The sequence below is a fragment of the Pelophylax lessonae genome (genome assembly GCF_965119305.1).
Source record: "Pelophylax lessonae genome assembly, chromosome: 2".
NCBI lineage: Eukaryota > Metazoa > Chordata > Amphibia > Anura > Ranidae > Pelophylax > Pelophylax lessonae.
In genome coordinates this window covers 184,490,030-184,511,605 of record NC_138769.1, presented here as the reverse complement: position 1 = coordinate 184,511,605, position 21,576 = coordinate 184,490,030, and the positions used below count along the sequence as shown (strand labels likewise).

The 21,576-nt window shown below is 42.8% G+C and overlaps 1 long non-coding RNA gene across 2 annotated transcripts in view; it reads right to left on the bottom strand.

The window, feature by feature from the left end:
• LOC309545268 overlaps positions 1 to 21,576 on the bottom strand; it is a 74,591-nt gene that overhangs the window by 13,050 nt on the left and 39,965 nt on the right. The window contains exon 2 of one of the 2 annotated variants that reach the window (XR_014224886.1): positions 20,444 to 20,599. The exons of the other annotated variant lie outside the window; for it this stretch is intronic. This is a non-coding gene — a long non-coding RNA (uncharacterized lncRNA). The remainder of the gene's footprint in view (positions 1 to 20,443; positions 20,600 to 21,576) is intronic. 2 annotated transcript variants of the gene reach the window in all.

Sequence of the window (21,576 nt, the reverse complement as noted above, 5' to 3'; positions counted from 1 at the left end):
GTACCGTCCTTAATTCACTCACTGGAGCGTGATTGCGTGATCGCAAGATGCGCGAGTACAAGCGCACGCTGATAGACGCAATGCTGCTGGCATTCCCACCTGACAGCGGGGCCACAGTGGAAGCACAAGGCCAAGGCAGAGGAGGAGGAGGAGGAGGAGGAAGAGGTACCAGGGCACCGCCAGCACCTCAGAAGGCAGGGTTAGCATGGCCGAAATGTGGAAAAGCTTTGTCAGCACGCCACAACAAACAGCAGCACCAGCAGCTCATATGGAACGTCTTAGCAGGAGGCAGCATTTCACCAACATGGTGGAGCAGTATGTGTGCACACGCCTACATGTAGTGAATGACGGGTCTGCCCCCTTCAACTTCTGGGTCTCCAAATTGAGCACATGGCCTGAGCTTGCCCTTTACGCCTTGGAGGTGCTGGTGTGCCCTGCAGCCAGTGTATTATCTGAACGTGTATTTAGCACGGCTGGGGGCGTTATCATAGACAAGCGCAGCCGCCTGTCCAGAGACAATGTGGACAAGCTCACCTTCATTAAAATGAACCAGGCATGGATCCCACAGGACTTTTCCGTACCTTGTGCAGAATAGAGATGGATACCGACCTTACCCAGCCATTGTTATATTTTTGATCTTTCTCACTCTTGTAGGGTGTACCCTAATTTAAAATGACTAAAAAAAAGCAGTTGGCTACCTCGTCCCACTCCGCCGCCGCTTCCTCCTACACCGCCACATCCACCGCCACCTCAACCTCCCTCCTACTCCATATGGGCCTCGTCCTTTACAGATGAAGAAAATTGTTTTATTTTTCTGTTTTTTTTTTGTTGTTTTAAGTTATTTCCCTATCCACATTTGTTTGCAGAGCACTTGCCATGCTCTTAACTACATTTTTCTGCCATTTGCAGCACTCTAGCCCTTTCCATTGTTTTTTTAGAGCCATTTTAGTGCCTGAAAGTTCGGGTCCCCATTGACTTTAATGGGGTTCGGTGTCCGAATAAAGTTCGGAAAAAGTCCGGGACACACGGACCCGGACTTTTTTTTCAAGTTCGGCCGAACCCGGCGAACACGGACATCCAGGTGTCCGCTCAACTCTAGTGCACACAAATAGCCAGGGAGCAGGATCAATAAAAGTGTCAAAAGTTTATTAAAGCAACAGTCTCTGGGAAGCAATTCAGAGGTGAAAATTGTAAAGCAGACACAAACCAGGGACTGCTGAGCAGGATGGCGGTATGCCACACTGTTGTGGATCAAAAGGCTGTCAGCATATTTACTGATCCCTCTGTCGATTGATCAATGCTGCAAACTAAGGGAGCACTGGAGTTGGACTCACAGGGACTCAGCACAGCAAGGAGAGTGGGGGTCCCACTCAACAGCAGTGTGAGATGTAGGACAGCTGGGCCAGGAGATGGAATGCCAGACCTCCAGGGGTACAAACTGCTGTCAGCATGTGAGGCTTCCCTCTGGACTATTGGAAGAGACCAAATTTGAATGGCTGTCGAACATGTTTCAGGGACCCGCCCCTTTGTCAACGTCATCTGAAGCCTCACACGGGTGGGGGGTCCTGGTGCTTAGTGGGGAGAGATTGGGGATCCTGATGCTTATTGGGGATATATGGGGGGTCCTGATGCTTAGTGAGGAGAGATGGGGGTCTTGGAGTTTAGTGGGGAGAGGTAGGGGGTCATGGTGCTTAGTGGGGGGAGTTGGTGGTCTTGGTGCTTAGTGGGGAGAGATGGGGGGTCCTGGTGCTTAGTGGGGAGTAATGAGGGATTCTGGTGCTTAGTGGGGGGAGATGGGGGTCCTGGTGCTTAGTAGGGAAAGATGGGGGTCTTAGTGCTTAGTAGGGGCATATTAGGGGGCACTGCCAGTCAGTGGGGGAGGGGGCACTGGTGCTCCTAACCTGGCTGCTTGATTCATATGGAATCCTGTGAAGAATCATCCCCCTCTCACTTTTCTTCTCGGCTGATTTTTCTAGTCTGAAGGGATGCCCAGGATACCAGTGCAGTGCTAGCTCAGACAATCTCACAAATAGCTGAAAGCAAAAGAAAACTTCCTCTGCTCACTTCTCTGCCAGGCTCTGACTGATGACTTATTTATTGCAGAGCCCAGTAGCGGAAGCCAGTGGTGGAAGCCTTCCTTTGCTGCCACTTTTTGTTTACTTGGCTGAGCTGTCACTGCAGTGACTGCCGAAGCATACCTCAAGGCATACCAGCCATAGGAGCATTGATACATAGCTCCCAACTGTCCCTGATAAAATGGCAGTCGTTACAATATTCTTTGTCATGTGGTATTTGCGCAGCGGTCTTTCAAACTGCATTTTTTTTTAAATACATTTCACTGCATTAAAAAAAAAAAACTAAACAGTAAAGTTAGCCCTTTTTATATATTGTGAAAGATGATGTCATGCCGAGTAAATAGATTCCTAACATGTTACAGTTTAAAATTGCGCACAACCGCAGAATGGCGTCAAACTACGATCAATAAAAATCTCCATAGGCGACATTTTACAGAGTACAGTTACAGAGTAGCTTTTTTTTTTTTTTTTAAATAATTGCTCTCGCTCTGGCGATCGTGGTAATACCTCACATGTGTGGTTTGAACATCGCTTTCATTTGCGGTTACGACTTCCGTATACATTTTTTTTGCCTGCGAGCTCACGGTGACGGGGGCGCTTTAACATTTTTTTTCCTATTTCTTTTATTACATTTTTAAATTTTAGCACAGGTTTAAAAAAAAAATAAAAATCTGATCACTTTTATTGCTGCCACAAGCAATGTAAACATCCCTTGTGACAGCAATAGGCAGTGGCAGGTACTCTTTATGGAGGGATCAGGGGTTTAAAAGACCCCAAACCGCTCCACTGCACTTCAATGTATTCAAAATGCATTTTTGAATACTGTAACTTTTTTAAATTTGGCGCCTTTAGCTGCCGAGTAACCTCGATGTGACGTCATGAACGCCGCTTCTGGGTTACATCATCGGAGGAGGGTTAAATCCCCGTCAGAGGTGCCGGCTGGTTGCTCGGGTCTCCCGGTGGGACAGGAGACCCGGGCAGAGCTCGCTGGGGTAACGGCCGAGCGGCTCCCGAGCCGCATCGGCCATTACCACCTGAAAGCCAACCGCCGGCTCTAAAAAATGTTACTGGGATGATGGCAGGCATCACCCCGGTACAACCACTTATTGCAGCTGAGGTAGAGCTACGTGATTTTGTGGGAAGTGGTTAAAGAGGAGCTCCAGTCGTTTTGTGTTTTTTGACCACTTGCCGATCAGGCTTTTTCTGACACTTTTTGTTTACAACTTTAAGTCAGTATTTTTTGCTAGAAAATTACTTAGAACCCCCCCCCCCCCCCCCAAAACATTATACATTCTTTCTTAGCAAGAGACACTAGGGAATACAATGGCATTCATTGCAATTTTTATGTCACATGGTATTTGCACATCAGTTTTTTTAAATACAATTTTTTAGCAATAAATAAATTTTAATCAATTAAAAACACACCAATATATACCCCAATTTTTTGTAAAAGGTGAAAGATGGTGTTACGCTGAGTAAATAGATACCTAACATGTAACGCTTTAAAATTGCGCATGCTCATGGAATAGTGACAAACTACGGTACTTAGAAATCTTCATAGGTGACATTTTAAATGCCTTTACAGGTTAGCTGTTTAGAGTTACAGAGAAGGTCTAGTACTAGAATTATTGCTCTCATTCTAATGTTTGCGGCGATACCTCAAATGTGTGATGCAAACGCCATTTACATATTCGCTTCTGTGCCCAAGCAGTGAGGGATGGGCACGCTTTAAACTTTATTTTATTTTTTATTTCTACTTTAATAGTTTTTTTTTATCATTTTTTTTCCTATTACAAGGAATGTAAACATCCCTTGTAATAGAAATAAAGAGAGGAGGTCCCCTTCATGGAAATATCTTTACCTTTAAAAGCAAAAGATAAAAAAAAATATATATATTTTGTTCTAGCCTGGACTGAAAGCAATGGCTACTCTCTGTTCGCATATGGGAGCAGCCGGCTGCCTCAATGGAATTGTTTCTTGGGTGAACCGGCAAAAATGGTAGGGGGGGGGGGTGTGCTGCCTGAATAGTCAGGCAGTCCGGCAGTCTTCTGGGACCTATGATGTGTCCCAGAAGACTGCAGGGAGGGAGGGGTAGAGGAAAACTTCCGCTCGGATCGCCTAGGTCAGTGATGGCGAACCTTGGCACCCCAGATATTTTGGAACTACATTTCCCATTATGCTTATGCACTCTGCGGTGTGGTTGAGCATCATAACATGGCTAAGTTGACCTGAGCAAAAGTGGAAGTGGGTACCTGTCAAAACTAGGTACCAACTCTCCCCCCCCCCCCCAAAAACAAAAATTGCATGCCAGATGTGGCAGGGAGGAGGGGGGAGTTACTTAAATTGGAACTTCCCTTTTTGGGTGGAGCTCTGCTTTAAGTTAAGTTTGAAAAATGTAAAAAGTATCTAAAAACTGAAGTAAAAAAAAAAAAAAAAAAAAGTAGATTAAAGTAATATTAAACTCCATGTGATGGATACATTTGTTCTCTTTTTTTTAGGTTTTTTTTCCCTCTGTTTTCACCTGGTGATCTGGTCACTAAGACACCTCCTGTATTAGGGTGCCTACACTTTGGATGAAGCAGCAACAGAAACGCCTTTGGGAAGCAGCATTGTCAGCAGGAGGAGGGGAGTGTTAGATTTTCTTTTGGGACAAAGGTTTTACATAAATAAAAGCTGAACATCGTAAGTACCCCTGTCAGTGGTATATGGTTTGTCTCCAGTGTTGGAAGTAACTGCGTTTAAGTAAATGGCGTTACTTAACGCAGTTACTTTTCAGGGTAACGAGTAATCTATCAGATTACTCGTTGTCTTCCTGTAACGCCGTTGCCGCTACTTCCGGCTGCGTTACCGCAATTACATCTACCGCCACTAGATGGCAGTAGATGTAATTGTATTCCCCCTCTCCTCTATGACCGCTGTCCGCGGTACTGGAGAGAGAAGAGGAGGAGACTCATCGAGTGAGTCACGTCACGCGGCGCAAGGACAGGACTCGGAGTCGAACAGTCACAGCCTCAGGCTCACACAGCAGCAGCAGAACAGCGCGCCAGGAGGACACAGGAGAGGGCATAGAGTCTGGCGATCCGACCCAGCCATTGCCGCCCACAGTGCCAGTCTGCCAGTGCTTGCCACCACACACTAGTAGTAGACACAGTGTCAGTATATAACTTGTGTTGTGTGACTACTGACTTTAGCAGCAGAACAGCGCGCCAGGAGGACAGGGGAGAGCTCAGCCATTGCCCCCACAGTGCCAGTCTTCTGCCAGTGCCACCCACCACACTAGACACTGCAGTATATAACTTGTGTGACTGACTAGTGACTACTGACTTACTTAACTTTTGCCTGGCAAAATATAATATAAATATTATAACAAGTCAACCAGTGGCAGTTACTTTACTTACAGTTACAATTACTAAACGATATAGTCCAGGCCAGGAGGAGACTCCACCACCATTCCACCACAGGGCAGTAGGGCACTGGGCAGTGGGCAGCAGCCAGCAGGAAGTCCACCACCACCAGTCCACCAACGACGGTCCAACGCACACAGCCAGCCCAGAAGAGGAGAGAGGCACAGAGACAGGCAGGCCTGATGCCTGCAGGAGGATGGAGCCAGAGGGACCCGGACAACAGTGTGCCTGCCAGGCCAGAGGCCACACCACCACCAGCAAGCCCAGCACAGCAGGTACCAAAAAAAAAAAAAAAAACTCACAGTCAGTCACAGACAGTCAGGACAGGAGTCAGGACTCAGACCCCCACCAGCAACCAGCCACCCACCACACCACCACCAGTGTGCCACACCACCACCAGCAGCCAGCCAGTCCAGAGACAGCAGCAGCCAGCAGGTACCAAAAAAAAAAGGTTAAGTCAGGAGGACTCAGACCCCCACCACCACCAGTGTGCCACGCCACCGCCAGTGTGCCACGCCCACGTCACCACCAGTGTGCCACACCACCACCAGTGTGCCACATCACCACCAGTTTGCCAAGCGCCCACGCCACCACCAGTGTGCCACGCCACCACCAGCCAGGCAGCCGCCCACCACCAGTGTGCCGCCCACGTCACCACCAGTCTGCCAAGCACCCATGCCACCACCAGTGTGCCACGCCACCACCAGCCAGGCAGCCGCAAACCACCAGTGTGCTGCCCACGTCACCACCAGTGTGCCAAGCGCCCACGCCACCACCAGTGTGCCACGCCACCACCAGCCAGGCAGCCACCCACCACCAGTGTGCCACACCCACGTCACCACCAGTGTGCCACGCCCACGTCACCACCAGTCCAGTGTGCCACATCACCACCAGTGTGCCACGCCGCCACCAGTGTGCCACGTCACCACCAGTGTGCCAAGCGCCCACGCCACCACCAGCCAGGCAGCCACCCGCCACCAGTGTGCCACACCCATGTCACCACCAGTGTGCCAAGTGCCCACGCCACCACCAGTGTGCCACGCCACCACCAGCCAGGCAGCCGCAGAACGTAATTGCATTACAGAATATTAAAAGAAGTCACAGTTACTTTGCTGAGTAACTAATTACTTTTTCAATGTGGTAACTGAGTCAGTAACTCAATTACTTTTTGGGAGAAGTAATTTGTAACTGTAACTAATTACTTTTTTGAACTAAGATGAGCAACACTGTTTGTCTCAGCCTTCTAACTGCAACATCTGCAGGACAGCTTGTTTTGTTGAAAAAGAACAGACTTGGGTGTACGTTTAGTAAACTGAGATAAGCCGAGATCTGGATGATCACGGCTTGTCTCAGAGCATTGCCAGTTTAAATTACTGAGAAGAGTAGTGGAGAACATAGTCTTCTCCTCTCAGTACACAAACGGCTTGCTTTCACTGCAATAGAAACGGCCAGTTTAGTAACACATGATGTCACCTGATCACGGTGCTTCTCTTTGAAGATCTCGTCTTCCTGCTTCTCCAGCTCAGAGGTGGAGAATCAGGGGGAGAAGAGGAAGAAGACTTCTTTCTTCCTATATATCAGCACCAGTGGGTTCAAAATGAATGTATATATTGTATGTATGTATGTATGTATGTGTGTGTGTTTGTGGGTGTATGTATGTGTGTATATATATATATATATCTATATCTATATCTATATCTATATCTATATATATATATATATATATATATATATAGTTTGTATATATACAGTATATAAATATATATATACTGGTGTGTGTGTGTGTATATATATATATATTGTGACAGGAAGTCAGGTAAATCTGTGGATGTTGTCACAGACAGGAGATACATTTCCACCTGGTTTAGAAAATTCACCAATTACTATAGGGTGTCGGCTGCAGAGGTAAGGACGTTAATTGCCTCATCCTTAACAGCTGATGTCTTTCAACGTCCTAACACCTTTCTGGCTACCTCTGCAGCCGACAACCTATAGAAATTGGTGAATTTTCTAAACCAGGTGGAAATGTATCTCCTGTCTGTGACAACATCCACAGATTTACCTGACTTCCTGTCACATAATATACATATATATATATATATATATACTGTATGTACTGGTGTGTATATATATATATATATATATATATATATATATATATATATATATATATATATATATATATACTGTATGTACTGGTGTGTGTATGTATATATATATATACTGTACTGTATGTACTGGTGTGTGTGTATATATATATATATATACTGTATGTACTGGTGTGTGTATGTATATATATATATATATATATATATATATATATATATATATATATATACTGTACGCACTGGTGTGTGTGTATATATATATATATATATATATATATATATATATATATACTGTATGTACTGGTGTGTGTATATATATAAACAGTATATATACTGTATGTACTGGTGTGTATGTGTGTATATACTGTATATATACACACTGTATGTACTGGTATGTATGTATGTATGTATGTATGTATATACATACGTATGTGTGTATATATATATATATATATACTGTATGTATGTATGTATATATATACTGTGCATGTGTGTGTGTATATACATATGTTTTCATGTGTCAGAACATGTCATTACGAGTTCTTTTAAACTTTAGTTTCACTTTTTAAACTTAGGGGCGGCTGTAATCTCACAATATCTCGTGAGATCACAGGCAGTCCACCCAGTTATACACAGATCACGGCAGTTCTCAGAGAAAAAAATTCTCCTCTGATCACCCTGTGAGAAGTGAAGTTATCCACCTTCTAAACTGGGTGCCAAAGGAGATATTTTTTCTCTGAGAACTGCAGAGGAGTGAACTGAGAGAAAACTTCTCAGTTTACTAAACGTACACCTTACTAGTCCAATCAACAGGTGAATATAAATGAGAGAAAGCTTAAAAAAGAAAACTAATACACCCATCACATCTAAGAATTAGAAACCTGCAACATAATAAGTGTTTGCTTTTGGCTTTAATACCACTTAATTCCGACAAAATATTTTTTACAAGTTTTACTAACCCCTCCCCCTTTTAAAAAAAACAGACACACACACACGCAGACACACACACACACTTTCTGCTCTACTCTGTAGATTTCTTTAACCACTTTACCACCGGAGGATTTTGCTGTCTTACGTCCAGGCCACTTTTTGCGATTCGGCACTGTGCGACTTTAACTGACAATTGCGCAGTCGTGCGACGCTGCACCCAAACTAAATTTATGTCCTTTTTTTCCCACAAACAGAGCTTTCTTTTGGTGGTATTTGATCACCTGTAAGATTTTTATTTTTTGCGCTATAAACAAAAAAAGAGCATACATTTTGAAAAAAATTATATTTTTCACATTTTTTTATATGAAATCCCCCCCCAAAAAAATGTAAAAATCAAATTTTTTTTAAAATTTTTGGCCAATTTGTTTTCTGCTACATATGTTTGGTAAAAAAAATCACAATAAGCGTATTTTGATTGGTTTGCGCAAAAGTTATTGCGTTTACTAACCAATGGAAAGATTTCTGTCATTTTGGTGTTTTTTTTTTTAACAAGTAATGGCGGCGATCTGCGATTTTTTTTTGCGGGACTGCGGCATTGCAGCGGACAGATCGGACCCTTGACTGACATTTTTTACACTTTTGGGGGTACCAGTGACATTACTACAGTAATCAGTGCTATAAATATGCTCTGTTACTGTAAAAATGACACTGGCAGGAAAGGGGTTAATTTTATTGGAGAGGGAGGGGTTAATGTATGCCTGGTGCTTACTAACGTGTGTGGGGGGAGGTGACTGAGTGATACAGGGACAGATCTCAGGTTCAGCTATGCTGAACCCTGCAATCTGTCACTGTCTGTCACTTAGGAGATTCGCCCGCTTTGTTTACACAAGCGGGCGGATCTCCAAACTCGATTCCCAGACGATCGGGGAAGAGCGGCGGTGATCACCGCCGCTCCTCCCCTGGCCCGACTCCCGCTGTGACTGAATACAGCGGGAGTGAGCCTCCGGCGGCGCGCGTGTGCCGCCCACAAGGGGAGGAGTCCAGCGACGTAGGTCTACGTCGCTGGACGGGAACTAACCACTTTGCCGCAGTAGAGCTCGAGTGAGCGGTCGGCAAGTGGTTAACCACTTCCGGATCGCCCACCACATATATACTGTGGCAGGGCAGCCCATCTGCACAAAATCACGTATAGGTACGTTATTTTGTGCACGGGCTCATGAGGGCGCACACGCGCGTGCCGCCGGAGCAGCGCTCCCACTGTGATTAGACAGAATCGTGCAGGAGAAGGTAGACCACTGTTCTGTCACAGAAGAAGAGTGAGATCTTGTGTTTCAGGTAAGCTGAAACACAGATCTCTCTTTTTCTCTAGTACATCCATCCCCCACAGAGTTAGAAAGCACTCCCTAGGAGCACACTTAACCCCTTGATCACCCCTAGTGTTAACCCCTTTCCTGCCAGTGTCCTTTATACAGTAACAGTGCATTTTTTTGAGCACCGATCACTATATTGGTGTCACTGGTCCCCAAAAAGTGTCACTTAGTGTCAGATTTGTCCGCCGCAATGTCGCAGTCCCGCTGATCGCCACCATTACTAGTAAAAACAATAAAAAAATTCCCTAAATGTGACGTTTAATGGCATCCCAGTCTTAGTCCATAGGGTTTATTATTGAGTTGGCCCACCCTTTGCAGCTATAACACCTTTAACTCTTCTGGGAAGGCTGTCCACAAGGCTTAGGAGTGTGTCTATGGGAACATTTGACCATTCTTCCAGAAGCGCATTTGTGAGGTCAGGTACTGACGTTGGAGAGAAGGCCTGACTGTTCAAATTCATCCCAACGGTCTTCTATCGGGTTGAGGTTAGGACTCTGTGCAGGCCAGTAAAGTTCATTCAGCCTAAACCCTACACACCCATGTCTTTAAGGACCTTGCTTGCTGCCAGCTACCCTCTCCCACTGTGATCACACACAGTGGGAACCCAGCGGTGAGTACCGCACACTGGATGTCTGTAAACAAGGCAGATTGCCGTTCTGTCAAAAGGGAAGGTATTGATCCTGTGTTCCTGTAAAACAGTTAAATGGATCATTGCCTTCCCCTAGTCAAAGCACCTCTCCCATAGTGAGAAAGCACAGGCTAGGCACACTGTTAACCATCTAATCGCCCCTGACGTTTAACCCCTTCCCAGCCAGTGTCATTAGTACAGTGACAGTGCATATTTTTTAGCACTGATCACTGTATTAGTGTTACTGGTCCCCAAAAAGTGTCAGTTAGGTGTCCGATTTGTTTGCCACAATATTGCAATCCTGCTATAAGTTGATGATCAATTCCATTACTAGTAAAAAAAAAAAATAATTAAACAAATATATTATTTTTTCCATGGTTGTATAAATAGATGAAAAAAATCCCATACGCAAGATAGTATGATCAGGTAAAGATTCCCAACAACCATTTAGAGATGATTCTTCCTGAATATTTTTGTGATCCTATTTAAATACACCATGCTCCACTGCACACAAAAGAGTATTTGCCTCTTACCAGATGGGTTGACCTTTGCAGGTCTAACACAGCTTTTTTTATCACAGCCTTTTCAATGCAAGCAAAGGGCGCCTCATTTATGGGATGGCACTTTCTTTGCAGATCCAAGCTCTCAGTATAGATTGATATGCTGCATCTCATCTCATTATTATGTTTTATAGCAGAAAGTAAAAAATATTGTTTTTTTTTTCAAAATTGTGTTTTTTTTTTTGTTTATAGCACAAAAAATAAAAACCACAGAGGTGATCAAATACCACCAACACAAAACTTTATTTGTAGGAAAAAAAGGACAAAAATGTGTTTTGGGAACAATGTCGTACGACCGCGCAGTTGTCAGGTAAACTAACGCAGTGACTTATCGCAAAAAATGGCCTGGTCATAAAGGGGGGGCAAACATTCTGGCGGTCAAGTGGTTAAAATATGAATATTATTAACCACTTTACCACCGGAGGATTTTCCTGCTTTACGTCCAGGCCACTTTTTGCGTTTCGGCACTGTGGGACTTTAACTGACAATTGCGCGGTCATGTACCCAAACAAAATTTACGTCCTTTTTTTCCCACAAACAGAGCTTTCTTTTGGTGGTATTTGATCACCTCTGCGCTTTTCATTTTTTGCGATATTAATAAAAAAAGCGACAATTTTGAAAAAATAACAATATTTTTCTACTTTGACAGTTAAAAAATATCCAATATATTAAATTGTTGTCATATATTTAGGCCAAAATGTATTAAGCTACATGTCTTTGACAAAAAAATTCTCAATGAGCTTATTTTTAACCGCTTTAAGACCGGAAGATTTTACCCCATTCCTGACCAGGCCATATTTTGTGATTCGGCACTGTGTTATTTTTAACGGACAATTGCGCTGTCGTGCGATGCTGTACCCAAATTACATTTATGTCCTTGTTTTCCCCCCAAATAGAGCTTTCTTTTGGTGGTATTTGATCACCTATGCGATTTTTACTTTTTGTGCTATAAACAAAAAAAGAGCGACAATTTTGAAAAAATAACAATATTTTTCACATTTTTTTTATATGAAATTCCCCCCCAAAAAATGTAAAAATCTAAATTTTTTAACATTTTAGGCCAATTTGTTTTCTGCTACATATATTTGGTAAAAAAAAAATCGCAATAAGCGTATTTTGTTTGGTTTGTGCAAAAGTTATCACAGCTACAAACTACGGGAAATTTATGTCATTTTTATTGTTTTTTTTAAACTAGTAATGGCGGCGATCTGCGATTTTTTTGCGGGACTGCAACATTGCGGCGGACAGATTGGACCCCTAACTGACATTTTTGACACTTTTGGGGGTACCAGTGACATTACTACAGTAATCAGTGCTACAAATATGCACTGTTACTGTAAAAATTACACTGGCAGGGAAGGGGTTAACTTTTATTGGTGATCAAGGGGTTAATGTATGCCTGGTGCTTACTGACGTGTGTGGGGGGAGGGGACTGTGTGACACAGGCACAGATCGCAGGTTCAGCTATGCTGAATCCTGCAATCTGACCCTGCCTATCACTTAGGAGATCCGCCCGCTTTGTTTACACAAGCGGGCGGATCTCCACACTCGATCCCCGACGATCGCCTCTCCTCACCTAGCCCGACTCCCACTGTGTCTACAGCGGGAGCGAGCCTCCGGCGGCACGCGCGCGCCGCTGAAAAGCTGGACGATAACGAGCCACTTTGCCGCAGTACCCTCAACGTGAGCGGTTGGCAAGTGGTTCATTGTCAAAGTTTTAAAGTAACTATGTATAGTAATATTTAAATCTTTATATAAATGGGCAAAGCAACAGGTTTGCTTTCATCTCCTACCCCTCTCTAAGATTTACTTACCTTTCATTTGCTCTTCCTCCACCCCTGACAGCTAATGAAAATATCTTGTGCTTTTAAATAATGGAGGATCATGGGACTCTCTCCATGTGGAAGTGCTGGACCAGACAGAGCTATGATTCTGGCTTACACAAGTGTTTCTATTGCTCCTGGTGCATATAAGGAGTGGCAGGGAAATGAAAGGAATGTAAATGTATACTGCTAGATAGGGCTAAGTTAAAGTAACCTTGTTGCTTTGCCCTGCCTGGACAAAGCACTGATTTACTTCAGATATATTTCAGAATGCTCCTAGTAGATGTTCTATACCACACTGGAAAGTATCTCAGTCTGACTGAAATCTCCTCAGAACCCAACATTTATTGATATGTGGGGGCCCTGCCAAACTCAGTGGTTCCTCCTCAGGGGATTAGTGGGAGGATCCCTGAGTTCAGAGGGAGACCAAGAATCCAACACTCCTGGAAGTGTTGGTTCTAAAGAGACTTCAGGTGACAATTTCCCCTTTATCACAGCCGCTTTGGAGGCATGGGCAATAGGAGGGGTGGAGGAGGGGCAATAGAAGTGCTGGGGGTTCTCAAATTTTTCATTGTATGTGCATACACTTCTCAGTGACCAAACCAGTCTTTATGCACTAATTCATCCCAGGTTATGTGCATTAAACCCTGAATGACCGTGATATAGTATCCCTTTTTTCTGCATTTAATATAATTACCTATTATAAATGTAATACTTATTAGAAGTAGCACCCTCTCAGATAGGTGGCTAGGGAAGATAAGTAACTATAGTTCTGTTTTGTTCCACTGTAATCAGTGGAGCAGTTTGTGATTGCTTTGGGTTAATCTGGGTTCCACTGGTTGTAGGTTTGCTTGTTTTCCCTGCCTTATGGAGGGTTCCAGGATGTAGTGGGCTGGAAAGGCACACCAGCAACCTGAATATTTACATTGTTTCAGCCAATCCCTGGGGCTGAGGGTGGGTGCCCAGTAGGTGGCTGGAGAGTTAACCAGGGAACTGAGGCAGCCCAGGAGGAGAAGTTCCCAGGGCTAAAAGACTGCTGTCTTAAAACTCTGCCTGTGTTCACCGAGGTCCCAGCTCCTGCTGAGTTAGCGGGCCTCCTTGCTGAGATTCTCTGCAGTTTAAGGGCTCTTTCACACGGGCTTTCCGTGTGAAAGGTCCGCTGCGGGACTTTTTTTTTTTCACGGAGCGGATGACATTTCTGTCATCCGCTCCGTAGGTCCGCATATCATCCCATCCGTTTGCGGATGATATGCGGACCTAATGTAAGTCTATGGGGGATTGCGGATGTCAGCGGATGACACCGCTGACATCCGATTTTCCTTCCTTTCCGTTTTTTTGAACGGAACAAAAATAGGATTTTTTCAGTTCCAAAAAACGGAACAGAACTGACAGGAGGAAAATCGGATGTCAGCGGATGGTATTCCGCTGACATCCGCAATGCCATAGATTTACATTATGTCCGCAAATCATCCGCAAAAAAATAGGATGATTTGCGGACATACGGAGCACCCGTGTGAAAGGGCCCTAAGGCTTCTTTCACACGGTCCGCCTCCGCAGGCGGATCCGTGTTGCTCAGCGGGGATCGATCCGCGATCCCCGCTGAGCCGGGTGGATGACAGCTCCGTCTCTGCTTGCAGAGCGGAGAGGGAGGTGTCTCAGCACCCGCTGCCCTCTATGGGGGATCGGAGGAGAGCGGACCGCTTGTCCGCTCTCATCAGATCCGCTCCGCTCCGATTACTGAACGGATGGAAAAATAGGGTTTCCATCCGTCCAGATTTCAGCACAGGATCGGATGCGGATGGCAGCGGGTGTCAGCGGAGGTGACCTCCGCTGACACCCGCTGACCCATAGAGCTGCATGGAGGATCCGATCAGATCCGCCTAAAAAACTGATAGGCGGATCTGATCGGACCGCCCGTGTGAAAGAGCCCTAAGGCTTCTTTCACACGGTCCGCCTCCGCAGGCGGATCCGTGTTGCTCAGCGGGGATCGATCCGCGATCCCCGCTGAGCCGGGCGGATGACAGCTCCGTCTCCGCTTGCAGAGCGGAGAGGGAGGTGTCTCAGCACCCGCTGCCCTCTATGGGGGATCGGAGGAGAGCGGACCGCTTGTCCGCTCTCATCAGATCCGCTCCGCTCCGATTACTGAACGGATGGAAAAATAGGGTTTCAGATTTCAGCACAGGGTCGGATGCGGATGGCAGCGGGTGTCAGCGGAGGTGACCTCCGCTGACACCCGCTGCCCCATAGAGCTGCATGGAGGATTCCGATCAGATCCGCCTAAAAAACTGATAGGCGGATCTGATCGGACCACCCGTGTGAAAGAGCCCTTAGGAAAGTCTGTCGGAAATTGGAAGGTGGCATCAAAGTATCCAGGGACACTGTGAGTACAGACCTGTGTGCAGGATTTTGGTGACTGCTGCGTCAAACCCTTTTGTATTATGGCTAAAGCTTGCCCAGCCTGGGGCTTTGCATATGGTGTCCATTTTTTGGGCTACCACTGAAGGAACTGGGGAAGATTTAATAAAACTGGTGCACATAGAATCTGGCACAGTTGTGCATAGTAACCAATCAGCTTTTAGATTTTATTATCAAAGCCTAATTGAATATGCTGAAGTTAGAAGCTAATTGGTTACTGTGCACAGCTGCACTAGATTATGTTTGCACCAGTTTTAGTAAATCTCCCCCAATGTTCCTACGAGTAGCTACAGAGTGAGGAGTGTCCTTTTTTTTTTTACTGTTCAGGGCTTCTGACTCGAGTAACCCACGACTCCCTATGCCTTATCCAAGTTATTCAGAAATAATGTGAAAGAAAAGCAACTCCTACAATGGTTATTGAACCTGAAGAGTAATTGTTGCTGTGTGTCTGGCGGCTAATGCACTAAATTGGAAAAGGAACCCAGGGCAATTCATCATGCCCTTTTGGGGGTGAGCGCTACATAAAAAAAAATAATAATAATAAACAATGGCATACATTAATATTTGATCAAATATTTTATAAAAAAAATATGAATTCATAATATCAAGTTATATAACAGCTTGTATGTAAAAAGAATATAATCATATAAAATGTAAAGCAATCAGACTGCAAATTCGATGAGAAATAAAAAAATAGGGAAATATATTAAACTAAAATGAGTGGGTTTTAATAATGTTTAAACAAATTGTTAAATACAGATTTGTATAGACAAATTTGCACATATGTATCATATTAAAATAAAAAAATACATATTTAAAATCACAGCCAGACTGTGTGCTAAATTAGAAATGTTCTGCATCATATGCTTGTTTATCACATCAATAAAGATTCAAGGTTTAAACAATTTTGTTGCACATTCAGTGAACATATGGGACATATTTATTGTACATTTTCTGCAGATTAACTCAAAATCCCACTGCTGTACATTCGGCATTCACCAACTTGAACATTTACAATCATCATTTTCTCAGCATTATAAATATTGTAATTGTTGTTAGTGAATGCCAGTGAATCCAGTAAGTACTGTGATTGCACCTGAATTCACCAGAAGGTTTAAAATATAACCTACAAAAAGCTATATAGTGTCATAAACATATAGAAAATCATTGCATTAAATAGTGCATAGATTTTAAAGTCACTCTCATAATAAATAAAAATCTGATTGCTGTGACTAATCTAGAATAACATTTCTAAAACAGTATTTAAGCCAGAGTATTGCTAAAAGAATACAACATTTTCAGTTACATTTTCTTTTGATAGAATTACATTTATAAAATTTTCTATTAATGTACTTTCCTTTCTCTTTTCTTACCTCAGTTTTGCAGCATTTTCTTATACAGATTAAATGGGTCTTTAAAATGCAAGTTCAGCCTACTGAGACAGATAAAGCAGTATTTAGCAGTGTGCTAAAACTGCCAAGCACCCATCCAATCATTACAGTGATATATATATATCAGAGAAGGGAGGAGACCAAGGCATCATCTAGTTTAGATCAGACACCATGCAACATTTATATCTCTGCCCACATAATTGTAAAATGTAATACATTTGCAGATTACCAAAACGCTCTTCGTGCATATCATACAATTAAGCCACTTTTATATTAATTATGTTAAACTGGAAGTATGAGCAAATCAAAAATGTACATATATGATACAGTCTGTCATTAGCATTAAAGCAGTTGTAAAGCTTTATTTTTTTTCCCTACAATAAAACAGATGTTATACTTACTTGCTTTGTGCAATGGTTTTGCACAGAGTGGGCTCTTACCTTCTCCTCTGGGGTCTCCCGCTGGTTCTCTCCCCTCCTTCTCTTCTCCAAGTGCCTCCACAGCAAGCCACTTTCTATGGCAGAAACTTGTTTGGGCACACTGCCGAGCCAGGCTGCGTGTGTCCATAGACACACAAAGCGTGGTCCGGCCCGCCCTCCTGCTCCCTTCTCACAGGCTTTGATTGACAGCAGCAGGAACCAATGGTTCTCACTGCTGTCAAAGCTTCCTGTGAATACAATAAGAGGGCAGAAGAGTTGCTGCATATGGGAGAATGCTGGAATGAGAGAAGATCCAGCACTTGTGTTTGGCTGGAGGTAGCTGCTACTGAAAGTTTTTTTTACCGTAATGCAATGAATACATTAAAGTGGTTGTAAATGCAGAAGGTTTTTTTTTTTTTTTTTACGTTAATGCATTTTCTTCATTAAGGTAAAAAACCTTCTGTGTTCAAACCTCCCACCCCATCCCCCCTAAATACTTGATCCAGTGCTGCCCCTGAGAACAGTGGCTTCCCCCCCCCCCCTTCTCTCTCCCCATTGGACATGGAGGCAGCCGGGGGGAGAAATTGGCTCCTGCTGCTGCCCAATTTCAGCCTGTGAGGAGAGAGTGGGGGGCGGGAGCAAGCCGTGCTGCATGTGTCAATGGACACATAGGGCCTGACTCAGCATTGAACCTTGCATGAGTGTCTCATGGCAAGAAGCTTGCTATGGGGACACTCAGAAGAGGGAAGAGTCAGGAACGCCAGTGAGGGACCCCAGAAAAGAAGGATCAGGCTGGCATGTGAGTATGACACATTATCACAAACATATCCCCTTTAGCTGTGAATCCATCTCAGCAATTTAGGACATCTGTTTTCACAATTATAGGTCATTGGTTACCAAAAATTGGCTCCAATATCACTATCACTGATGTGACCATAATAAAACTTCAAAAGAATGAATGTGTATGGGAAATCCCATGCAGCAAATCATAAAGAGAGAGTTGCTGAGAACTGAAGAATGATCTTAACCTCCTAGGCGGTAATCCCGAGCGTGACTCGGGGTTGGTTTTTCATATCAGGAGTGGTAACCCCGAGTCACGCTCGGGGTGGATAGACAGAGAGCGCAGCGTGTTCTCTTACCTTATCCTGGCGATCCAGCGATGATCTCTCATTGCTGAGATCGCCAGCAGAGAGTCCCGCCGCTCCTCCGTCCACCGTCGGTCTGATCACTTCCTAGTTCCGTTCCCTGCAGCAGCAATGCTGCATGGGAGCGGAACTAGGGAGGGAAATTCAAAAAAAAAAAAAAAAACGTTGCACAAAACACATAACACATTTTATATTATATATATATATGCATATATATATATATATATATATATATGCATATATACATATATATATGCATATATATATATATATATATATACATATATATATATATATATATGCATATATATATATATATATATATATATATATATATATATATATATATATATATATATACCGGTATATTAATGTATGCATATATATATGTGTATATATGTATATATATATATATATATATATATATGCACACACACACATATACATATATATATATATATATATATATATGTATATATATATATATATATATAAAATTATATTATTGATTCAATTATAATTCATGCGTTATATATTACACATATATATATATATATATATATATATATGTGTGTATATATATATATATATATATATATATATATATATATATACACACACACACATATATATATATATATATATATATATATATATATATATATAATATATAATGCATGAATTATAATCTAATCAATAATATAATTTTATTATATATATTATATATTAAATAATAAAATTATATTATTGATTCGATTATAATTCATGCGTTTGTGTTTCAAATTTATCACTAGACTCTTGTTTTGGTCAGGTTTAAGTCAGTAATTACTAAGAATTGTAGGCCTATAATACATAACGCCAAATTTCCATGAAAACAATTGTACCGCTTTTGGTATGTAATTCCTGACATAATCATACCGCCAGGGAGGTTAAAACTAAACCATACAGCTCTATATCAGCAATCCAGATGGAGTAGAACATGCACTATTCAGGCTAAATCAATGGTTGATCATATCTAAATAACTAGACACAGTTCCAGCAGAATGAAAGTGTAGATACCTAGTTGCCAAACAGAGAGCAATCAGTCCCATTCCTCTATTCCCCTCTGGATCCATGTTGGTGACATGTCCATCTCCATTTAGGGAAACATGCGACCTTGCCAGCAGACTATAACGGGCTCCATATTTAATCTTATGTCATTGCTGCTATGGCTTCCAACTTATGATGCCATTTTTCCAAATATGTTCTGAAGATACTGCCAAAATAACAGTATTCTAACCAAATCTCTCCATCAGTTCTTTATATAGTCTCTTTATAATATTGTAAAGACCTGTTTGCTGTCAGCAACCTGTGCAATTACAATTTAACTCAGAAATAGTAATAGAAATGAGTCCCACTGATCATTAAGGCTCCATTCACACCTGGGCGTTTTTGAGCGTTTTTCAGCTCCAAAACGCTAAACAAAAACGTTCCAAAACGCCCAACAAGTAAAACCCCATTCATTTAAATGGCTCCTGTTCACATCTGAGCATTTTAACGCCTGAAGCAAAACGCCTGTAGCTGAAAAAAGTACATGAGCTTCTTTTTGGGCTGATTACCAGCATTTTTGATAGATGTCAATGCCTGCCTCCAAAAACGCCTGAAAATCGCGGTAAAAATTGCGGTAAAAAAACGCGCGAAAACGTGAAAAGTGTGAATGCAGCCTAACAGGTCTTTATCCATAATGTGACACACACCACCCATGCCAGTTTCCTGTGCCATTAACATTGGAAGCCTAATTTTCACCATTCGTAACTTTATGAGGACTGCATGTAGATGGGTACTAGGCCCAGGGTATCCACTCAAGGAAAGATCAAATGCAATCTTATATGGTATGAATTGTATTGTATTATTTAATAAAGGTTAGCAGTAATGGGTGATGACAATCCTGAAGGTACTGATATAAGGCAATACCAGAATTTGTGTTTATGCAGTGTTGCCAGGCTCTGACTGGTAATACCAGAAGATTGCTTCCGTTGGAGGGGGGACAGTTTGTGGTGCATTGGGATGGTTCTGTATTATTCTCTGGGAGAGTCCCACTTTCCTATTCTAGTTACCGGGTCATTTCCTCACTGCAGGGACCTTTCCCTGAGCTATTCTCTTTCCCTAACCAGAGGGTACCTGTCCCTAACTTACCACTTGCTTCAGGCATGCCCAATTGACAAAAGAGACCATATATACAGTATAAGGTCCCTCGTCAAGATGGCTAACTGTGATCTCAAGTGATTTTAGCATCTGTCTTCTCTGAGACACCAATAGAGTCCATAAGGGGATGATTCCCTTATCAGATTCCTCAGCACCTGTAACAATGGTGCAGTGCCACCTACAGGTTGTAAGAACATGTGCACCTGCCTACATGAGTAACGTGGTTGCAAGAAAAGTGGGCTTTAATGCCCAGTTGCCACACATATACATAGTCACAGTGGCCTCAGGTTTTGAATTGGGAGTACACTCACTTCGTGCTCCCAACAACATGACTAAGCTGTCACAAACAGCTCTCAGTCATGACTTCCGATAGGGAAACAGCAGGGTGAGCTCTCACTCATGTGACCTCTGTGGGAGCCAATCACAGTGGTCACATGACAGAAGCTATGCTTCCAGGCATTGAGGATCACTATAGGGCCATGAGGAGGGAGGGTTAAAGGGTTAAATCTGGACACAGCTCCACAAAAAGCCTGAGCTGTATAAAACAAAGCAGACAGACAGAAAATTGAATAACAGGGAGTCAGTGAGAGACAGACACCCAGACAAACAAACAGAGATCAGTCATCATAGGGTCAAAAAGAAAACACTTCTCCTGACTTTAACCTTAGTTGCACAATTAATGATGAGCCAATTATACCTGGGTTCAGTTCGAGTAGTGTTTAGAGAACATTACTAAATTTTGGTGCCGAATCAGAACCCCATTTAAAGTCAAAGAAAGTAGAATGTTAGAAAATAGTTCTGGCCATTTTCAGGGCTAATAGGCAAGATATTATTTAACAAATTACAAGGGATGCTGGACACTGCCCTAAAGGGACAGATTCCAAAGCAAAAACTATTTTTAAAAAATTGGCTGGGAGCAGCATTTTTAGTATTGCTAAAATTAAAAATACCAAATTCCATTAAATAACATGCCTGAGGGATGCCCTGATCCTGCCTATAAAGTGGCATATCTTTTGATGTATATAACGTACTGCAGAAAAAAATTATATCTACAACAAAAAAGGCAGTTTTAATTGCTGGAAAAATGACAACTCCCAGCTGCTTCTTTCTAGTTGTAAAATTGG